Source organism: Callospermophilus lateralis, chromosome 3 (assembly GCF_048772815.1).
Source record: "Callospermophilus lateralis isolate mCalLat2 chromosome 3, mCalLat2.hap1, whole genome shotgun sequence".
NCBI classification, from domain to species: Eukaryota; Metazoa; Chordata; class Mammalia; order Rodentia; family Sciuridae; genus Callospermophilus; species Callospermophilus lateralis.
Genome location: NC_135307.1, coordinates 64,757,225 through 64,780,136, shown reverse-complemented (window position 1 = coordinate 64,780,136; position 22,912 = coordinate 64,757,225). Strand labels below are relative to the sequence as shown.

Sequence of the window (22,912 nt, the reverse complement as noted above, 5' to 3'; positions counted from 1 at the left end):
TGATGAATAAAGGAGGCATGACCTCTGCCACATTTTCAGGCCAGTTGAATAAAACACAGGGCTGGTGTTGTGGCTCAGTTGTAGAGCACTTGCCTAGCATGTGTGAGGCACTGGGTTAGATCCTCAGCACCGCATATAAATAAAATAAAGGTCCATCAATGTCTAAAAAAATATGTAAAAAAAATTTTTTTTTAAAGTGAACTCAGATTACTGTTTTTGTTCCCTGGTTGCCTCTTTGGAAATGTGGTAGATATTGCAAATAAGATGTAATTTAAAAATCAGTTGTGCATTCGGTTAAAGTATGTTGTGTTTCCCAAATGGATAAAATTAGATAATTTCATATATATATTATTCACAACTTTTTAATTATTTTTTTGATGTATTTATATCAGTGACTCAATCCACATAAACGAACTCAAGAAAGCCACACAGAATAAGTTTTGTCAGTATAACTCTCTAAACCAAATAGCAAAAACTGAATGCAGTGTTTTAGATATGGCTTGGATGTCCTTAAGAAGACTGACACTTCTGATAAAATTGTTATTTGTAATTCAAATGTTTTTCATGATTGAGAAGCCTGATCAGCTACATTACCTTACTTTTTAAGGTATCTTCTAAAAATTTTATATAGTTGTGTTCCTTATTGAGATGTAAATCACATACCATGCAATTTACCCCTTTAAAGTTTGTATTTCAGTGGTCTTTAGAATATTCAGAATTATACAACCAGAACCTCTATCAATTGTAGAATATTTTTATTACCCAAAAAGGAACCCATAAGCATTAATAGATACTCCCTGTTTTTCCTCAACCATCTTATTTAAGTAAAGCATGTATATTTTCTGTCTCTATATATTTATTTTGAGCATGTTATATAAAATCATACAAATGTAATGTTTTTTGAATAACTTATTTCATATGGTATTTTCAAGGTTTATCCATATTGTAACATATATGAGTGCTTTAATTTTATTGCTGAAGAGTATTCCGTCTATGACTATGCCACATTTCTTCAGGTGATAGGCATTTGGAATTTTTTAAAATATTCATTTATTTTTTATTTTTGGCTATTATAAGTAATAGCCAAAAGTTTTTGTGTGGAATTAAATTTTCTTGTCACTTAGTTAAAGTAGACTACTGTAACAGTAGTCTACTTTATACTTTAAATATAGTACTGGCTGCTCTGCCACTGCAACTTAATTTTTTTTTTTTTTTTTTTTTGAGAGAGAAAGAGAGAGAGAGAGAAAGAGAGAGAGAATTTTAATATTTATTTTTTAGTTTTTGGCGGACATAACATCTTTGTTTGTATGTGGTGCTGAGGATTGAACCCGGGCCACACGCATGCCAGGCGTGCGCGCTACCACTTGAGCCACATCCCCAGCTCCTGCAACTTAATTTTAAAAGAGCATGTTTCTGTTTCTTCCTCTCTCCCACCTCCTACATAATCTTTCCCCCTCCCTAATCTCAGGGAAAATAGGAATACCTTTCTTTCCTATCCTGTGTGGAGTTATCTGTCCTTGAGTGCACAACCATTACATGAAGGAAGTAATTCAGATTTGGGAAGGATGCCAGAAGATCTCAGAAATGACTATCTCCCCAAATTAACAAATGAGTTACAACTCCCACAGACAGCACATAGAATGTAGCCCTTGAATCACCTCTTTAATAACTCCCTGTTCCCCGAGATGGGCAGAATCCCAGCCTCTAGGACAGGAATCCACTTTTTCTCCTTTGTTAGCAAAGCAGTAAAATGCCTTTTTTCATTTTTTCAAAACCACATCCTCCTTATTAGATTGGCATGGGGACAAAGACCCAGCTTTCAATCTTTTGGTAACAGACCTACTAGTAGTATTACAAAGTAATATGGTAAATTCATCTTCAACATTTTGAGGAAGTGCCAGTTCTTTTTCATTCTTTTTATTTTTTCCTTTTTTATTGTGGTAAAATGCACATGACATAAAATTTACCACATTAACCATTTTTAAATGTATGGTGTAGTAATATTGTCCATTCATAGTATAATTCAACCATTATCATCATCTATCTTCAGAACTTTTTCATCTTTCCCAAATGAAACTCTTGTATTATAGACTCAATGATTATCTATCTATTTATCTATCTATCTATCTATTCTATTTTGCACAATTTTTTTCTAATCAGTTAAGAAAGGAAAAGAGATATGCAATTGTACTGTCTTTAATAATTACAAGATTACTTTTGATTTTATCTGAGTATTCAAATTATTGTCTTGTGTCACTTAGTTTTTGAACACTTCATATATCTTGTAAGATATGTCTGCTACTAATATCTTTACTTCACATTCAGTTTTCAAATACTGTTTTGATGGATATAAGATTCTTATTACATAGTTCTTCCCCTCCCCCCTTTAACCAGTTTTCTTTGCCATTCATCTTGCTGCTCTCTAGTCTTTATTATTTCTGATAAGAAGTCATATGTTAATCTTTTTAGAATTTTGTATATATGAGTCATTTTTATTTTTAAGACTTTTTTTGTTGTCTTTTGCTTCAACATTTTATGATGATATGTCTTGTGTGGATTTTTTATGCTATTTAGAGTTGGTTTCATATATGTTTCATATATGTAGATCAACGCTTTTCATCAAACTTTAGAAATTTTGACATTAAAAAATATTTTTATCACCTTTAACTTTATGCTCCTTTTCTGATACATACATACATATATATATATATATATATATATATATATATATATGTGTGTGTGTGTGCGCCTAGTGTTGTCTGACATTTCTCTGAAGTTCCATTTTTTTGTTTGTTTTTCTGTTTTCTCTCTGTTTTTTGGTTTACATAATGTCTACCAAGCTATCTTCAAATTTGCAAGTTTTTCTCTTTTGCCAATTCAAGTCTGTTGCTCGCCCCTGATTAATTTTTCATTTTACTGTGTGCTTTTTACTTCCAGCATTTCTGTTTGGTTCCTGTATTATAATTTTTGTCTATTTATTGTTCTCTATTTGATGAGAAATAGACCATCATTCTTTCCTGAACTTCTGTATGCTTTCCTAGTAAGGCATTTGAATATATTTCTTACAGCTTTATAACATATTCATTTGATTTTGTTTGCTATGTCTGACTTGTGGAAACTTTTATAAGCAGATCTTGTTGCTTGTTCCCCCCCCCCCCCTTGGTCTCACTTCTCTGATTCTTTTTTTTTTTTTTTATGTGTCTTAATTTTGTTCTTGTTGTTGAAACCAGGACTGTAACAATTGTTACGTTTATAATAATTCTGATATTGATTCCCTCCTTCTCCCTGGGATGATTGTCATTTTAAATTTTTTTTTTAATCTAATGACTTGGCTGGGCTAATTCAGTGAATCTGTTTCCTTAACAGATGTGCAGTTTCTGATGTAATTTATTGGGGACCCTATTCACAGTTTACTAAGATAACAGTGGTTTTATTAGTGAGCCCTCTTTAGTTGTCCCTTTTCCCTACTTTGTTTAGCTTGTATAATAGTCATTCCTTTATTCACAGTTTCACTTTCCTACATACTGTTATTTTTTCAGACAGGATTTTAATGTGTTGCCCAGGTTGAACTTCAACTCTTGATCCACCATCCTCAGCTTCCTAAGTAGGTGGGATTACAGGCATGCACCATCATGCCCAACTTGGTAGTTTCACTTTCTGTGATTTCAGTTACCTAAAGTCAGTCATGTTCCAAAATATTAAATGAAATATTTCATAAATAAACAATTCTTAAGTTTTAAATTGTGTAATCTTCTGAGTAGTGTGTTGAAATTTCACACCATCCTGTTCTATCTTGCCCAGGATGTATATCATCCTGTTTTCTATCATATTCATATTATCTATACTACTTGCCCCTTAGTCACTTAGCCATTTTGATTATCCAGTTATAAACATAAATGGGTCTACAGTCTGATCCAATTATATTCAGGCCCATTTGCAGGAATTATTTTGAGATTACACTTTGAGGCTACATCCTAGGTAGGAGGATGGTTCTTCACTGTTGCTTTTCCTGATTATTTCTCTGAAATGTCTAACTTATCTAAGTTTCAACAATTGCTATTCTGGAGCTACTAGTCTCCATTTCATTGCTTACATCCCAATTTCTGTTGTTTTCTTCAACACTCTTAGGCTTCAAATTCTACACACTGTGTTCAAAATCAAGTCAGTCTGCTAGAGCTACTGAGCTTTTTTTCTTTCTTCTTTTTTTCCCCCTTATGATTTGCTTTTCTTCAATTAAAACATCTACAGTACTTCTCTGGTGCTTGTGGCAAACACAGTGACCACCCTTTTGTGAAATGCACTTTTGCTTTGTGCATAGGAAACTGAGAAGAATTGGTAGTTTCTTGTGTTCTTAAGCTTACTTCTCTTGAAATCTGTACCTTCAATTTAATGGGAATAAGGGGAATAAGGGTCTAGCATTTTTGGTTTCTCCTACCTAAAATGGAGCATTCTTTCATTTCTGAAGTGGGAAAGGAATGATGGAGAAGAACCAGATCTTTCATGTTCTCCTTGTTGGAATAATACTTCTTTATGGAGGTAGAAATGTTAAAATGTTTATGTCCTGCCACTCTTAGGAATGTACTGGAGCCCTAGCTAGTATCTGAGGCAATAAGAAACCACGTTATCCTTGGCTGTATCTACCAGAGTAGAGTTTCTGCCTCCCTGAACTAGGAGCAGAGGGCAAACTGAAGGAGTTAGTAGTCTCTTTCTGGCTAATCTCTTCCTTCCTCCATTTCTCTCTCTCTCTCTCTCTCTCTCTCTCTCTCTCTCTCTCTGTCTCCCTCCCTCCCTCCCTCCCTCTCTCATATATACATATGTGTGTGTGTGTGTGTGTGTGTGTGTGTGTGTGTGTGTGTGTATATATATATATATATATATGAGAGAGAGAGAGAGAGTAGGTGGACACAATACCTTTACTTTATTTGTTTATTTTTATGTGGTGCTGGGGATCGAACCCAGTGCCTCATGCATGCTAAGCAAGTGCTCTACCACTGAGCCACAACCCCAACCCCCCATTTCTCTTTTTTCTCTCTCCCTCTTTCTCTTTCAACGTCTCCTAAAATTTTTTACTTCATTTGCAAACCTCCTAGTTCTTTTATGGAGGTTTTAATGGTCAATATTAGTCTTTGCCTTCTTTATGCAGTTTGTTTTAGGACATGTTGATGGAATCTCAACTAGTTCTTTTTGTAATTTCATTGTGTTTTAATTATCTTTCATCATGCTGGCCTCCTAAGGATGCTTTGGGCTTCTGATTTTCTCATATATTCTGTGTGTTATTCTATATCAATGTTTTTATGTAGTTTCTTTAGTTTTTCTGGATGTTGATTTCTAATTTCATTCCATTATGGTCACATAAAATGCATGGAATTCTTGCTTTTTTGTTTGTTTGTTTGTTTGTTTATTTGTTTGTTACATTTGCTAAGAGTTGCTTTGAGACCTAAAATATGGTCTGAGAACATTTCATGAGCCGCTAAGAAGAAAATGAATTTTAGCCATTGTTGGATAAAATGTTCAGTAGATGTCTGTTAAGTCCATTTACTTTATAATATTTTTATTGTATGATTTTATATTTTTTGTGTCCAAAGTGCCTTTACTGAGTTTATGGCTGGATGAGCTATCTCCTAGTAACACAAGTCTGTTGAAATCACCTAGTATTATTGCTGTGGGGTCAGAATCTTTAATTCAAATTATGTCTATTTTATATAAATAAGTGCACTGATATTTGGGACATAAATATTTCTTATTATATCTTCTTGTTGGACTATTTTCTTTACTACTATGAAGTAACCCTCTTTGTCTCCTCTGATTAATTTTGGCTTATGCTCTCCTTTTTCAAATAAGAGTAGCTACTCCTGATTATTTTGGGGTTCCATTTCATTTGTTTTGTATGTAGAAGGGTATGTGGGTTGTACTATATGCGATTGTTCTTTTTTACTTAACAATTCCATATGGAGTAATTCCAGATTGACACCTCTAATAAGTGTGGTATCCTCAGTCTTTGTGTTAATTCTGGTTTTTGCTATAAGAGTGAATGTCATTGAGTCAGTCCTGATGGCTCCTTGTATCTTTTCCTGTATGGTGCCTGATCATTAGTTGAGGATCTTGTCTCTTCTGTTCTTTGTATTAAAATATTATTGAAGTTTGAGTGTGGTTTGTGTGTTGAGCAGTGTACACTATCTCTTGGCTTTGTTTAGCTCAACAGCATTCTCTACCCTGTGAACTCATAGTGGTCCACTAATTTCCCAGTACCTAAGAGAAAATGGGGAAATGAATAACAGAACAATATACAGCACTACAATAAATAACCAGTGCCTGCTAGGAAATCTACAACACTGATTACCACAAAAACAGGAGTACTGGGATCAGTAATTGTTAACAGCAAAAATAAATAGGATGAACTAGATCTGACATTAAATATCAGGTGTCAACTCTGCCATCTACAACTCTAATCACTGCAACACATGAAAGGTTGGGGTAGCAATTATATAAACCAAATAGTTCTGAAAGATGGTAAAAATACACTTCATTAAGAGAAAAGAAAATGTTCTTAGAAGATTAAAAATAGTTTAGGAACAGAAGAGATGAAACAAGTGATTGGTATACGTAAGTAGAAAAGTATTTGAAACAGAATGAATGAGAAAACAAGGAAATTTGGCTATTAGAGGGAAAAGAAAGGGAGAGAGAGAAATAAAACCAACACCAATTTTTCTTTAAAAAAAAAAACCTTCAAAAGACAAGACAATGAAAAGTAACAGAACAATACTAAAATGAGGGAACAAAAAGAATCAGATATCTATATGTGTATCTATTCATGTACTAATCAGCATAGATTAATTCACCCACATTTCTTGATTCTAAGAATATCTGACAGTCCAATATTGAATTTCAGTGAGTTCCCTCCTTCACTCACCTTGCTGAGAAAAAGTATCCCCATTACATAAATCCCAAGCCACAGAGTAACTAGAAATGCACACTTCCTGTGCTCTGCCATCTTTATCAAGTTTATCAATGCAAATCATAATTTTCTTTCAGTGATAGACTCATTTTATTCATTTTCAAGAAATTGTTAAATGTCAAACATATTTTGTTATTCTTTCAGGTAACATAATATTTCATTTGAAAAGCAATTAGTTTCAAATCAAACAATTTCTAAAGTGTTTCACCACAGTACTTCAGAATGCAGCAGGAATATTTTTCTATATTTGTTTTTATTTATTACATAATTGCCAAAAGATACATTCTCAAGGATTGAGGTTTTTGCTGCTTCATTACAACATTCTTACATGAAACTGCCCTTTTTGTTTTCTCATTCAACTACAGTACATTGTGGCAAAAATTACTATGAAAATCAAAATAATTTGAGGTTTTTCTTGATTGTTGCTGGACTAAACAGTTTTATCCACCAACACTTTTGTACCATCCATATATACCTCTCAAAAAAATGGAAAAACACAATATCTTTTTGTCATTATGAAAGTAGTTTGACCTGGTAGGCCACTGAAAGTTTTTTGAAGCCTTAGAGATTCACAGACCACACTATTGGGTACAGATGTCTTAAACTTTGCTGCTGTAAGGGATTAAAATTTTCACTCCCTGAAGATGTCATGCATTTTTTTGGTTTTTCCTTTTAAGGAGATGTATGTGTATTTATTGTTATTATGTAAACTAAATTAGTCATTAAGGAATACCCCTCATAACAAAGATCTTTTAATTTGTGTTTTAAAAGGACTTTGGGTTTTTTTTTGAGATTTTTTCAATAAGTGATAATTTATTATTTGCCAGTTATTTGATGATATAATAATTTATAACAATCCCCTCATAAATGGAAAATTTCTATATTTATTCATGTTTTATATCCATATGTACATGTTATTCTTATGTATTGGAGTTAATCAACTTAAGTATAGGTTGAACTTGTTAAATTTTACTTTAAAATGTTATCTGAAATAATATTAATGATGAATACAGGAACTTAATGAAATACAGTATTTTGAAAGCCTACTATGTAACTTAGTATTTATAATTTGCCTTGATTATACAGCATCTTCTATGATTTCACAGTACCATTGGGTTATTTGTAATTCTATAAACATGCATTCTGAGAAAGTTAATGGAACTTGTGTTATTTGTTACTGCTTAGAAAACGTGAAAGTCTGTAGTAGAAGAATGTTCATTACTTAAAGCAGAAAATGAAATGCAGTTTCAAGAGTGCTAGTTATTGCTTTGGGAGAAAATAGAATTAGAGATATTAGTGTAGTTTTCTCTCTTCTTTCTGTCATGTGAGTTTTTTCTTTTAAATACCTTTATTTAATTAATTTATTTTTTAATGTGATGCTGAGGATTAAATCCAGGGCCTCCCACGTGACAGGTGAGCACTCTACCACTGAGCCACAACCCCAATCCTGTCATGTGATCTTTCATTCTTGCAATAGTTAGATATCAGTTGTTAGAAGTATGGTCTAGACTGGTGGTTAGAAAACTGAAAAACAAGCTGAATCTGGCCTGCTGCCAGCTTTGATAAAGTTTTTTTTTTTTCCCTTTCAGTTTTATCCAATTCAGTTTTGTAAGATGACACACTCCAAAGCAGATTTGGAAATTTTGAAACAAACATATTATTAAAGAAATAATCTCAAGGACCACAATAAACAAAATTTTACATACTAATAAATTAGAAAGGAAATGTATGTATTTGACCTACGTTTCCATCATAATTTTAAAAATAGTTTTTTGAGGGCTGGGGCTGTAGCTCAGTGGAAGAGTGCTCGCCTAGCATGTGTGAGGCACTGGGTTCAATTATCAGCATCATATATAAATAAATATAATAAAGGTAAACGGACAACTAAAAAGTATTTTTAAAAAATAAAAAAGTAAAGGCCTGGGGTTGTGGCTTAGCAGTAGAGCGCTTGCCTAGCATGCACGAAGTCCTGGGTTCCATCCTCAGAGCCACAAAAAAATGAATAAATAAAGGTATTGTGTCCAAACTACAACTAAAAAATAAATATTTTTTAAAAAATTTTAAAAATTATAAAAGAGTAGCTTTTTGAAAATGATATGGCCATATCCAAGATGGCGGGCTAGAGGGAAGCTGCATTCTTGGTTGCTTTGGGACCTGGGATTCAAGTAGTGGGAATACTGTTTCTCTGCAAGTGATTAGAGGACCACTGACATCTGCTCCCAGGTAGGAATCATGGCCACCCTGCTGCACAGGTCTCCAAGCCTCCACGTCAGTGCAGGACTCCCAGCGGCCCATCCATGCAGGTTCCCTGGGTGCCTGAGTAGGACCACTGGCATTAGCACCCACACAGGTTTCTTGGCTGCCCACCCATGCAGGAATCATGGACACTGCTCCCATGCAGGACACCAAGCCACAACCCACATTCAGGAACTCTGTCTGCCATAGCTGTGTGGACCCCCATCTACCAACATGGGGCTCCTCTGGTTGTCTCCATCTTGTGGCACTGCAACCACTGTAACAGTCACCTACACGCAGTAGCCTGCACCTTGGGACACTGCACTGGGTCAGGTGGCAGCCTGCAGCCACAATACTGCATAGCATGGAGCTGCATCTCTGAAAATGCCGCTCAATACCACTGATCAGCCACACCTTACCCGACACTCCATCACTGAAAGCAACCACGTCCATCTTGGTACACCTATATCACCATCTTTAGTTGGGGAACCTCCCAGCTTGGAACACCGAATGGGGCTTACAAACAATATCAAGGTACCTTAAAGTCCCAACTCCTCCCTTTCCATGGCAGGCACTAACCTGGCACAGTGTCTGTGGCTATGCAGCGGGCATACAAAACCAGGTCCTGAACTGCCCAATATAATACAGTTCACCTCAACAGGTGTACAGCCCTCAGAGTGCAGCCCACAAGACCTCTGGAGAGAAAGGTTCCTGATTGGGAAGTAAAAAGGGAGGGGGTGATTGAGGTCTCTAATTTAGACACTAATGAGAGACCAGGAAGTGCAAGGTCTATGGGCAATAGAAGGAGATAAGACCAGGCACCCACATCACAGGAGTGGGCCCCATAGAAAATTCTTGGGGTGCACTCTCCCATCAAGTTCTATACCCCACCTCCAGGAGCCACACTCCCAAGACTAACCCTCTCACCCTAATAAACTTCCCCATCCTGAGGGAAGGAATACCAACAAACAACAGACAGTCCCACTTACTGGATGAGAAGGGAAACTAGAAAGATATTGATCTCCAACAAAATCAATTTTTGTATCTTCCTTTGAGATTTCTTTTCTTTTCTTTAAATTCTCTCTCTCTTCTTCTCCTGCCATCACATCCCCAACATTTGTGAAACCAAGTACTTTTCATGCATTAGGCTACTGAGGACTGGGATGTCTGAATAGTTTATTTTTACATTTTTCACTTTTCTTAATATTTATGTTTCTTTGGTTTTTGTACTTTACTGTCTTCCCACATACTTGTCTCCCCAAAATCACTTTCTTTCTTGTCTTGCTACTAACCAATTTCTTTAGATTCTGCTTCCATGCCTTCTAAGATATAATAATTCTGTATCCTCACCCTCTACCCGCTCAACATCTCATCGACTACACCTCACCTTGGTTCTTTGTCCACCAACAGAAAATGTAGACCCTTTGCAAACCTACTATTTATATTATAGATAATAATTCAACTTCTCATTTCTGCATATTGTGACAAAACCGTAAACTTATTAATAGCAGCTGTTTGGTTTAAGGATGAATATTTTTTTTTGGGGGGGGGATCTGTTCACATTGTTCTCCCCCTTAAAGGAGAGGTATTAGAAACCTGCAGGGACATTATAAGCCAATAGAATAAAAACTGTAATGCCTCTGAAGTGCTAGAAGATAAGACACATGAACAACATGAAAAAACAAGGGAAGAAAATATCCCCCAACAAACCAAGACATTATTACATTATTAGAATCGATGACCAGCAAAACAGTAGAAATGACAGAGCAGAAGTTCAGGTTGTACATAATTACAATGTTCTGTGAATTCAAGGATGATAGAAGAGAGCAAATTCAGGCAGCAAAAGGTCATTTTGATAAAGAGCTACATAAGCAAGTACAGAAAACAAACCTTACTTCAATAAAGAGATAGAGGTTCTGAAAAAAATCCAGAGATCCTTGAAATGGAAGAAACAAATTTAATCAAATTAAAAGCTGAATAGAAAGTATCATCAACAGATTAGATCACTTGGAAGATAGGACCTTTATTATATGAAGATAAAACATATAATCTTGAAAAGAGTGTTGACTACACCATGAAGATGGTAAGAAACCTTGAGCAGAACATTCGAGAATTATGGGAGAACATAAAAAGACCAAGTTTAAGAATATTGTGATAGAGGAAGGCATAGAGTTCCAAACTGAAGGAATAAACAATCTATTTAATGAAATAATGTCAGAAAAATTTTCAAACATGTAGAATGAATTAGGAAATCAAATACGAGAGGCTTACAGGACACCAAATGTACAAAATTGTGAGAGATCTACACCAAGATACGTTATACTGAACATGCCTAGCATACAGAATAGGGAGAGAATTTTAAAAGCCACAAGAGAAAGGATTCAAATTACATATAGGGGGAAACCAATTAGGATCTCTGCAGATTTTTCAACCTAGACCCTGAAAGCTAGAACATCCTGGAACAACATATACCAAGTTTTGAAAGAAAATGGATGCCAACCAAGAATCCTACGATCATCAAAATAAAGCTTTGGGTTTTATAATGAAATAAAAACCTTTCATAATAAACAAAAGTCAAAAGAATTTACAACTAGATAGGCTGCACTATAGAACATCCTTGGCAAAATATTCCATGAGGAGGGAATGATAAGCTACAATGAAAATCAGGAAAGGGAGGTAGTACACTAAAGGAAATACTAATCAGAGGAGAAACCAAATCAAGTTAAAATCTCCAAAATAAACAAATATGAATGGGAATACAAATCATGTCTCAATAATAACCCTGAATGCTAATGGCCTAAACTCACCAATCAAAAGACATAGACCAGCAGATTGGATTTAAAAAAAAAAAAACCAACAATATGCTGCTTTCAAGATACTCATCTCATATGAAAAGACATGTATAGACTGAAGGTGAAAGTTTGGGAAAAAACATACCACTCACATGGACTGCAGAAAGAAGCAGAGATTTCCATCCTCATATCAAATAAAGTAGACTTGAAGCCAAAGTTAATCAAAAGGGATAAAGAAAGACATGTCATACTGCTTAAGGGAACCATACATCAACACGATGTAACAATTATAAGTATATATGCCCTAAACAATGGAGCATCTATGTTCATCAAACACACTTTTCTGAAGTTCGAGAATCAAATGGACCACAACAAAATAATTCTGCGTGACTTTAACACATCTCTTTCACCACTGGATAGATCTTCCAAACAAACCCTAAACAAAGAACCTATAGAACTCAATAGTGCAATCAATTACTGAGACTTAACAGGCATATATAGCATATTTCATCCATCAGCAAGTAAATATACTTTCTTCTCAGCAGCACATGGATCCCTTTCTAAAATAGACTGTACCTTAGGCCACAAAGCAACTCTGAGCATATACAAAGAAGTAGAGTTACAACCCTGCATTGTATCAGATCATAATGGAATGAAATTAGAAATCAATGATAAAATAAAAGATAGAAGCTATTCCAACACCTGGAGACTAAATAATATGCGATTAACTGAACAATGAGTTGCAAAAGACATCAAAGAGGAGATTAGAAAATTCTTACAGGTAAATGAGAACACTGATACAACATATTGAAATATCTGGGATACTATGAAGGCAGTACTAAGAGGAAAGTTCATTGCAAGGAGTTCATTCCTTAAAAGAAGAAAATTCAAGAAATAATGACCTAATATTACATCTCAAAGCTCTAGAAAATGAAGACCAAATCAACACCAAGAGCAGTAGAAGACAGGAAATAATTAAAATCAGAGCTGAAATCAATGAAATTGAAACAAAAGAAACAATTGAAAAACTGACAAAACAAAAATTTGGTTCTTTGAAAAAATAAAATTGATAAACTATTAGCCATGCTAATGAAGAGAAGGAGAGAGAAATCTCAAATTACTAACATCCATGATAAAAAAGGAAATATCATGACAGACACTACAGAAATACAGAAGATAATTAGAAATTATTTTGAAAACTTATACTCCAACAAAATAGAAAATACTGAAGGCATCAAAAAAATTTCTAGAGTCGTGTAATTTACCCAAAATGAATCAGGATGATAGACACAAGTTTAAAGGGTCAGTTTCAAGCTGTGAAATAGAAGACACCATGAGAAGCCTACCAACCAAGAAAAACCCAGGACCAGATGGATACACAGCTGAGTTCTACAAGACCTTCAAAGGAGAACTAATACCAATACTCTTCAAATTATTTTATGAAATAGAAAAAGATGGAACACTTCTAAACTCAATTCTATGATGCCAATATCACACTGATTACCAACCAGCTGGAGACAGATCAAAGAAAGCAAACTTTAACCCAGTACCTCTAATGAACATCGAAGCAAAAATTCTCAATAAAATTCTGTCAATTTAGATTCAAAACATATCCAAAAGATAGTGCACTATGATCAAGTGGGGTTCATTCCAGGGATGCAAGCTTGTTTCAACATATGGAAATCAATAAATATAATTGATTACATATTGTAAACTTAAAGATAAGATCTCAATAGATGCAGAACAAGCATTTGACAAAAATGCAGCATCCCTTCATTTTCAAAACACTAGGAAAACTAAGGATAATAGGAACATATATCAACATTGTAAAAGCTATCTATGCTAAGCTCCAGGCCTACATCATTTAAATGGAGAAAAATTAAAAGTATTCCTTAAAAAAGTGGGAAAAGACAGGGATATCCTCTTTCACCACTACTGTTTAACATAGTTCTTGAAACTGTAGCCAGAGCATTTAGATAAACAAAAGAAATTAAAGGGCTATGGGTAGGGGAAAAAAATAACTCAGATTATCACTATTTGCTGACGATACCTAGAAGATTCAAAAAATTCCATGAGAAAACTTCTAGAATTAATAAGTGAATTCAGAAAAGTAGCAGGATATAAAATCAAAACCCATAAATCAAAGGCTGTGTACGTCTGTGACAAATCCTCTGAAAGAGAAACTAGAAAAATTACTATATCTAGACACAAAACAAAGAAACAAACAAACCTTGGGAATCAACAAAAGAGGTGAAAATCCTCTACAATGAACTCTAAAGAAAGAAATTTTAAAAGACCTTAGAAGATAGAAAGATCTCCTTTGTTCTTGGATAGGCAGAAATAATATCAACAAAATGACCATACTCCCAAAAGCACTATACAGATTTAATACAGTTCCAATCAAAACCCAATGACATTCCTCATAGAAATAGAAAAAGCAGTCATGAAATTTGTCTGGAAAAATAAGAGACCCAGAAAAGGTAAAGCAATCCTTATCAAGAAGAGTGAAGGAGGTGGCATCATTATACCAAACCTTAAACTATACTACAGAGCAATAGTAACAAAAACAGAATGGTATTGGCACCAACACAGACTTGTAGATCAGTAGTACAGAATAGAGGACCCAGAGATAAACCCACAGACATACAGCTATCTCATATTACAGAGGCACCATAAATATATATTGGAGAAAGTATAGCCTCTTCAATAAATGGTGCTGGGAAAACTGGAAATCCATATGCAACAAAGTGAAATTAAGCTCCTATCTCTCATCATGCACAAAACTCAACTCAAAGTTGAACAAGGACCTAGGAATTAAACCAGAAACCCTGTGCCTAATAGAAGAAGAAGTAGGCCCAAATCTTCATCATGTCAGAGTAGGCCCCAACTTCCTTAATAAGACTTTTATAGTGCAAGAAATAAAATCAAGAATCAATAAATAGGATGCATTCAAACTCAAAAGCTTTTCTCAGCAGAAGAAACAAGGAGTAAGGAGAATACAGATTTTTTTTTTTTTTAACACAGGCACATCAGATAGAACACTAATCTTAGAGTATATAAAGAACTCAAAAATCTTAACACACACACACACACACACACACACACAAAACAAAGCAAAACAAAAAAACCTCAAATAACCCAATCAATAAATGGATCAAAGTATTGAACAGACACTTCTTAGAAGATGATATATAATCAGTCATCAAATATATGAAAATATATTCAATATGTCTAGCAATTAGAGAAATGCAAATCAAAACTACTCTCAGATTTCATCTCACTCCAGAGTGGCAGCTATTAAGAATACAAACACCAATAAGGATGTGGGGAGAAAGACACACTCATACGTTGCTGGTGGAACTGCAAATTGGTGCAACCAAAATGGAAAGCAGTATGGAGATTCCTTTGAAAACTGGGAATGAAACTACCTTTTGACCCAGCTATCCTGCTCCTTGGGTTATACCCAAAGGACTTAAAAACAGCATACCATAATAACATAGCCACTTCATTGTTCATAGCAGAACAATTAACAATAGCTAAATTGTGGAACCAACTTAGATGCCCTTAAGCAGATAATGGATAAAGAAACTGTGGTATATATACACAATGGAATATTATTCAGCCTTAAAAGAATAAAATCATGGCATTTGTAGGTAAATGGATGGAGTTGGAGACTATTATGCTGAGGGAAGTAGGCCAATTCCAAAAAACAAAATGCCGAATGTTTTCTCCAATATGAGAATTTTGATCCATAATGGGGATGTGGGGGAGTAGCATGGGAGAATGAAGGAACTTTAGATAGGACAAAGCGGGGAGGAGGAGAAGTGAGGGGACAGGGGATTAGGAAAGATGGTGTAATGAGATGGACATCATTAACCCAAGTACATATATAAAGACATGAATTGTGTGACTTTACTTTCCGTACAACCAGAGACATAAAAAATTGTGCTCTATATGTGGACTATGAATTGAAATACATTCTGCTGTCATATAACAAATTAGAGTATATTAATTAATTAAACAAAAGAAAATGATATCAATTTACTAATGTTGATTTTTACACTTGGAGTCATTTTTTGCATGTAATAATAATAATAATAATAATAATAATAACAAATAAGAACAAAACCTTAGACTAAGTAGAAGCCTATTATCTAGGTTATATATTAAGTTTACAGCAAACTATCTCTAGAGTCTTAGGTTCAGTTCTGTATACCTTGTTTTAAGAACATTAGGATAGGGGCAGGGTCTGTGGCTCAGAGGTAGAGCACTCACTAGCATGTGTGAGGCACTGGTTTCGATCCTCAGCATCACATAAAAATAAATGAAATTATTGTGTCCATCTACAACTAAAAAAATGTTAAAAAAAGAACATTAAGATAAAATGTGAATTTTACTATGAAATGATAGTAGTTCATAAATTTGTGGAACTCACAAAAATTACATAATTGATGAAATAGTTGGAAAAGCTGAAGATATTTGATTTGGAGAAGGCTAGAATATACACCTGTTTTTAATTATCCGAGGAATATCAATTAATGAAAAGAGAGCTGCATTTTCCTTGTGTAGTGTGTGTAAGTATGTATTTTTTCCACTGAAAATGATTTGTTACTCTTTATGTTTATTTTACTTTTTGAACAGTGCTTCCCTATTAATTTTTTCTTAAAGAGTTGCCTCAGAATATACTTACAGCAACTTGGAAGGCTGAGACAGGAGGATTGCAAATTCAAAGCTAGACTAATAACGGATTGAGGGCTTAAGCAACTTAGTGAGACCCTGTTTCAAAATACAAAGTAAAAGGATTGGGGATGTAATTCAGTGCTAACGTGCCCCGGGGTTCAATCCCCAATACAAAAAAACAAAACAAAACAAAAAAAACAAAAAGAAAAACAAATAAAACAACAACAAAACAAAACAACAGAAGTTGAAGGCTGATGGCTGCTATTTAGATGTAAGAATTCTTTATTTTATGAAATAGTAAACTGCTGTATGGATTGATGTTTAGATGTACCTGTTATACAAATATAAATTATTTAACTTCTCCATTTTTTAACCTTAAAGTATTCTCTTCACCATTCTTTTTGTTTTGTTTTGTTTTGATGTAAAATAATTAAGCATATAAACCAACATTTTAGTACTGCATGCTAGATAAGTAATGACTTTATCCCTTCCTGCTCTGTAAACTCATGTCTTACCTATTTTCTGTTTTTATGCTATTTGTATAAATTATTAGGATTTAGAAGGAAAGAAAGACTAAAATAAATATGAGGTAATGGAACATTTACACCAAATAGAAATAAACTGTACAATCCAGCACCTCATAGAAACAAAGAAACAAAAACTAAATGTGAAATTATATAGTAATGGAGTTATGCTAAAAGATGATTAAAATTGAATAAAGCAGTTGTACAGTAGCATAAAAATAGATGTCCTGCATGCACTTGATGATTGGACAATTGCTATTGTTTTAAACTTAGTTTTGACTAGGGGCCTATAATATGAGAGTGATTATATACAGGAACTTGTCCTTTTAGAAAGAAATCAAAATTGTGCCTCTTACATCTTTTGAACATTACTTTATGTAGAAAATCTACTTCGAAAAATTTGATGCAGTTACAGTGTTAAATATTTTGTATTCCTATAGAAGATATTAAAGAAAAATTCTTTGTCAATGAGAGGAAAAACTTCACAAAACCCTATTTATCTTTATCATAGAAGGCGAGAAAATGATGAGGTGATTTAATTGAGTGTGATTGTAAGCTTTCAAATAGAATCATGTAGTTACTAAAATTTAATATTTTACTTCATTTTTGACAGAAATATTGGAATCTCCAGACTGAATGACCAAAAGAAAATAAGTTTATAGCTTAAATGCAATGTAGAAAATAAATTTATGATTTAGATTTACTGGAGAAATCTAATAGTAATACATATAGGCATGTTGGATTTTGCTTTTGTGATTCATTTCTTATAATCTGATTTAAATTTGGTATTTTTCTATTTAGGAAATTATTGTTGTTTAATAATTTTTTGTCAATTCTTGGTGATCTAAAGCTTTCTACTTCTTTTTCAAAATTGATATTTCTGCTATTGGCTTTGCATGCAATTATACATTCTAGGATAGAAAAAAAAGATGAACTTGAAGATATTTATCATTTAAAAAATATTTTTATTTTACTTAATTTGAAATTATGTAAAATGAGTCCATGAAATACCAGCGGGTATGCAGAAAAATATGTAAAAATCCCATACCCACCTTGCCTACTCATTCAGTTTTCCATTGTAGAATTCATATCCGTAATAGAGGTTATATGTGAATATAACACAGACACGCACACCCCAGACACAAATGTAAATATGTAAATATATACACATGTGTATATACACAATACATATTTGATCAAAATATGTCCATCCTTTTTCTATAAATGTACCCTGTTCTGAATGTTTCTCTTTTTATTTAACAAATGGCAAAGAACTCCATATTAGCATAAAAAGACCTACTGCTTCTTATTAGTTGCATTGATTTTCATAATAACAGTGTGACATAATTCAATTAAATAGGCCCTTGTTGATGGTCATTTGAATATGTTCATGCCTTTTTGTTCCTTAGATATCAGTGTAATAAAAGTCTGCTCATGTTTCATTTTTTACATGTACAAACATGGGACTATAGGAGGAATTTCTCAAAGTAGAATCTGTGATTCAGAAAATACATACTCACTATAGTTCAAAATGTTAATGATAAAATAATAGTGAAACAATTGAATCCCTTTCCAGAATTCGATTTTTTTCCCCTAATATTCTTGTTTTTTGTTTTTTTGTTTGTTTTGTTTTTAAACTTTTGGTCCTGGGGATTGAACTCAGGTGCTTAACCACTGAGATAAATCCCTAGCCCTTTATATATTTTATTTGGAGATAGGGTCTTGCTAAGTTGCTTATGACCTTAAGTTGCTGAGGCTGGCTTTGAACACACAGTCCTTCTACCTCAGCCTTCTGAGCCACTGGGACTATAGGCATACACCACCACACCTGGTTTGAATTGATCTTAAAAGGATAATCATGTTGATTCTTTAACTTCAACATTTCATTTAGTTTTATGTGAACTTTATTTCATTGACCAGTGTCTCGAGCATTGTTCCTATGGACTTTATCTAAGATCCAGATGATTTCTAATGCTTTTGTGAGTGAGAGTCACTCACATAGGTGTCAGTTTCTCAATGTGCTGAACATGTAATTTATTATTCCTAATGAGTTCATATTTGAAAGAAAATGGACTTTAAAAAACATACAATTATATACATTTTTGAATTTTTTTAACTTTTAAAAAATTTCCTACATACATGACAATAGTGGAATGCATTACAATCATAATTAACCATTCACAACACCATTTTTCGTAACTCTGTATATAAAGTATGTTCATGCAAAATTATGCCATTATACATGAGCTCTTTTATTATTATTATTATTATTATTATTATTATTATTATTATTATTTGCATTACAATTCTTAATATTCCTTTATACCACAACTTATCATATCTCTGTTTGTACATAAGGTATGTTGACACCAAATTCACATCTTCATACATGTATTTTGTATAATTATGAGAGTCTCCTTCCACCAACCATGCTATTCCCCTTCTCCCTCCCTTTCCCTCGCACCCCTATTCCCTATCTAGAGGTAATCTTCCTCCCTTGCTCTCCCTCCAAACCCCATTTTGAGTTACCTCCCTTATATCATAGAAGACATTCAGCATTTGTTTTTTTGGGATTGGCTAACTTCACTTAGCAAAAACTTCTCTAATGACATCCATTTCCCTGCCAATGCTATGATCTTATTCTTTTTTACTGCTGAGTAATAATATTCCATTGTGTATAAATGCCGCATTTTTTAAAAATATATTCATCCACTGAAGTACATCTAGCTTGGCTCCACAGTTAGCTATTGTGAATTGTGCTGCTATAAACATTGATGTGGCTGTGTCCCTGTAGTATGCTGTTTTTAGGTCCTTTGGGTATAGTCCAAGAAGAGCAATTGCTGGGTCAAATGGTGTTTCCATTCCCAACTTTCCATGGAATCTCCATACTGCTTTCCAAATTGGCTGCACCAATTTGCAGTCCCACCAGCAGTGTATGGGTGTACCTTTTCCCCGCATGGTCACCAGCACTTGTTGTTATTTGTCTTCATAATGGCTGCTACTCTTACTGTAGTGAGATGGTATCTGAGAATAGTTTTAATTTGCATTTATCTGATTCTAGAGATGATGAGCATTTTTTCATATATTTGTTGATTGATTGTATATCCTCTTCTGAGAAGTGCCTGTTCAGATTCTTGGCCCATTTATTGATTGGATTATTTGTTTTCTGGTGCTAATCTTGTTGAGCTCTTTATATACCCTAGATATTAGAGCTCTATCTGATTTGTGAGGGGTAAAAATTAGTTCCCAGGATGTAAGCTCCCTATTCACTTCACATATTATTTCTTTTGCTGAGAAAAAACTTTTTTGTTTGAATCCATCCCTTTTGTTGATTCTTGGTTTTAATTCATGTGCTATAGTTGTCTTATTAAGGAAGTTGGGGCCCAGCCCCATGTGATGGAGATTAGGGCCTACTTTTTCTTCTATTAGGCACAGTCTCTGATTTAATCCCTAGATCCTTGATCCCTTTTGAGTTAACTTTTGTGCATGGTGAGAGATAGGGATTCAATTTCATTTTGTTGCATATGGATTTCCAGTTTTCCCAGCACCATTTGTTGAAGATGCTATCCTTTCTCCAGTAAATGCATGCTTTTTGCACCCTTGTCTAACATAAGGTAGTTGTAATTTTGTGGGTTAGTCTCTGTGTCCTCTGTTCTGTACCATTGGTCTACCAGCCTGTTTTGGTGCCAGTACCATGCTGTTTTTGTTACTATTGCTCTGTAGTATAGTTTAAGGTCTGGAATAGCGATACTACCTTTTTCTCTCTTCCTGCTTAGAATTGTTTTAGCTATTCTGGGTCTCTTATTTTTCTAGGTGAATTTCATGATTGTTTTTCTATTTCTATGAAGTATGCCATTGGGATTTTGATCAGAATTGCATTGAACCTGTATAGTGCTTTTGGTAGTATGGTCATTTTAATAATATGAATTCTGCCTATCCATTAGCAAGGTAGATCTTTCCATCTTCTAAAGTCTTCTTCTATTTCTGTCGGGTTCTATAGTTTTCATTGTATAGATCTTTCAGCTCTTTTGTTAAGTTGATTCCCAAGTATTTTATTTTATTTTTTTGGGGATATTGTGAATGGGGTAGTTTTCTTCATTTCCTTTTCAGAGGATTTGGCACTGAAGAAATGCCTTTGATTTATGGGTGTTGATATTATATACTGCCACTTTGCTGAATTCATTTACTAGTTCTAGAAGTTTCTTGGTAGAGTTTCTTGGGTCTTCTAGGTATAGAATCATATCATTAGCAAATACTGCTAGTTTAAGTTCTTCTTTTCCTATAGTTATTCCTGTAATTTCTTTCCTCTGTCCTATTGCTTTAGCCAGTGTTTCAAGAACTATGTTGAATAGAAGTGGTGATAGAGGGTATCCCTGTCTTGTTCAGATTTTAGGGGGAATGCCTTCAATTTTTTTCTTTATAGAATGATCCTGGCCTGAGGTTTAGAGTAGATAGTTACAATATTGAGATAAGTTCCTGTTATCCCTAGTTTTTCTAGTGTTTTGAAAATAAAGGAGTGCTGTATTTGTCAAATCTTTTTTCTGCATCTATTGAGATGATCATATGGTTCTTATCTTTAAGTCTAAGGATGTGAAGAATTACATTTATTGATTTCCATATGTTGAACCAACCTTGCTTCCTGGGGATGAATCCAATTTGATCATGGTGCACGATCTTTTTGATATGTTTTTGTATCCAACTTGCCAGAATTTAATTGAGGATTTTTGCATCTATATTTATGGGATAATGGTCTGAAGTTTTCTTTCTTTGAGGTGTCTTTGTCTGGTTGTGGAATAAGGGTGATATTGGCCTCGTAGAATGAATTTGGAAGTACTCCTCTTTTTCTATTTCCTGAAATAGATTGTAGAGTATTGGTATTAGTTCTTCTTTAAAGGTCTTGTAAAACTGAGCTGTATATCTATCCGGTCCTGGGCTTTTCTTTCTATTTATTTATTTATTTATTTATTTATTTATTGTTGGTTGTTCAAAACATTACATAGTTCTTGATATATCATATTTCACACTTTGATTCAAGTGGGTTATGAACTCCCATTCTTACCCCGAATACAGATTGCAGAATCACATCAGTTACACTTCCATTGATTTATATATTGCCATTCTAGTGTCGTATTCTGCTGCCTTTCCTATCCTTTCCTATCCCCCCTCCCCTCCCCTCCCGTCCCCTCTTGTCTCTCTACCCCCTCTACTGTAATTCATTTATCCCCCTTGTATTATTTTTCCCTTTCCCCTCGCTTCCTCTTGTATGTAATTTTGTATAACCCTGAGGGTCTCCTTCCATTTCCTTGCAATTTCCCTTCTCTCTCCCTTTCCCTCCTACCTCTCATCCCTGTTTAATGTTAATCTTCTTCTCATGCTCTTTGTCCCTACTCTGTTCTTAGTTACTCTCCTTATATCAAAGAAGACATTTGGCATTTGTTTTTTAGGGATTGGCTGGCTTCACTTAGCATAATCTGCTCTAATGCCATCCATTTCCCTCCAAATTCTATGATTTTGTCATTTTTTATTGCAGAGTAATACTCCATTGTGTATAAATGCCACATTTTTTTTTATCCATTCGTCTATTGAAGGGCATCTAGGTTGGTTCCACAGTCTTGCTATTGTGAATTGTGCTGCTATGAACATCAATGTAGCAGTGTCCCTGTAGCATGCTCTTTTTAGGTCTTTAGGGAATAGACCGAGAAGGGGAATAGCTGGGTCAAATAGTG

The 22,912-nt window shown here is 34.2% G+C and overlaps 1 protein-coding gene and 1 non-coding gene across 6 annotated transcripts in view; one reads left to right on the top strand and one right to left on the bottom strand.

Moving 5' to 3' along the window:
• The window catches only part of Gphn (gephyrin), a 598,126-nt gene that overhangs the window by 165,309 nt on the left and 409,905 nt on the right, over window positions 1–22,912 (top strand). The gene's annotated exons all lie outside the window — the stretch shown is intronic.
• Trnaa-agc (transfer RNA alanine (anticodon AGC)) lies at window positions 4,935–5,007 on the bottom strand. Its single transcript has one exon. It is a non-coding gene; the product is annotated as a tRNA-Ala (tRNA).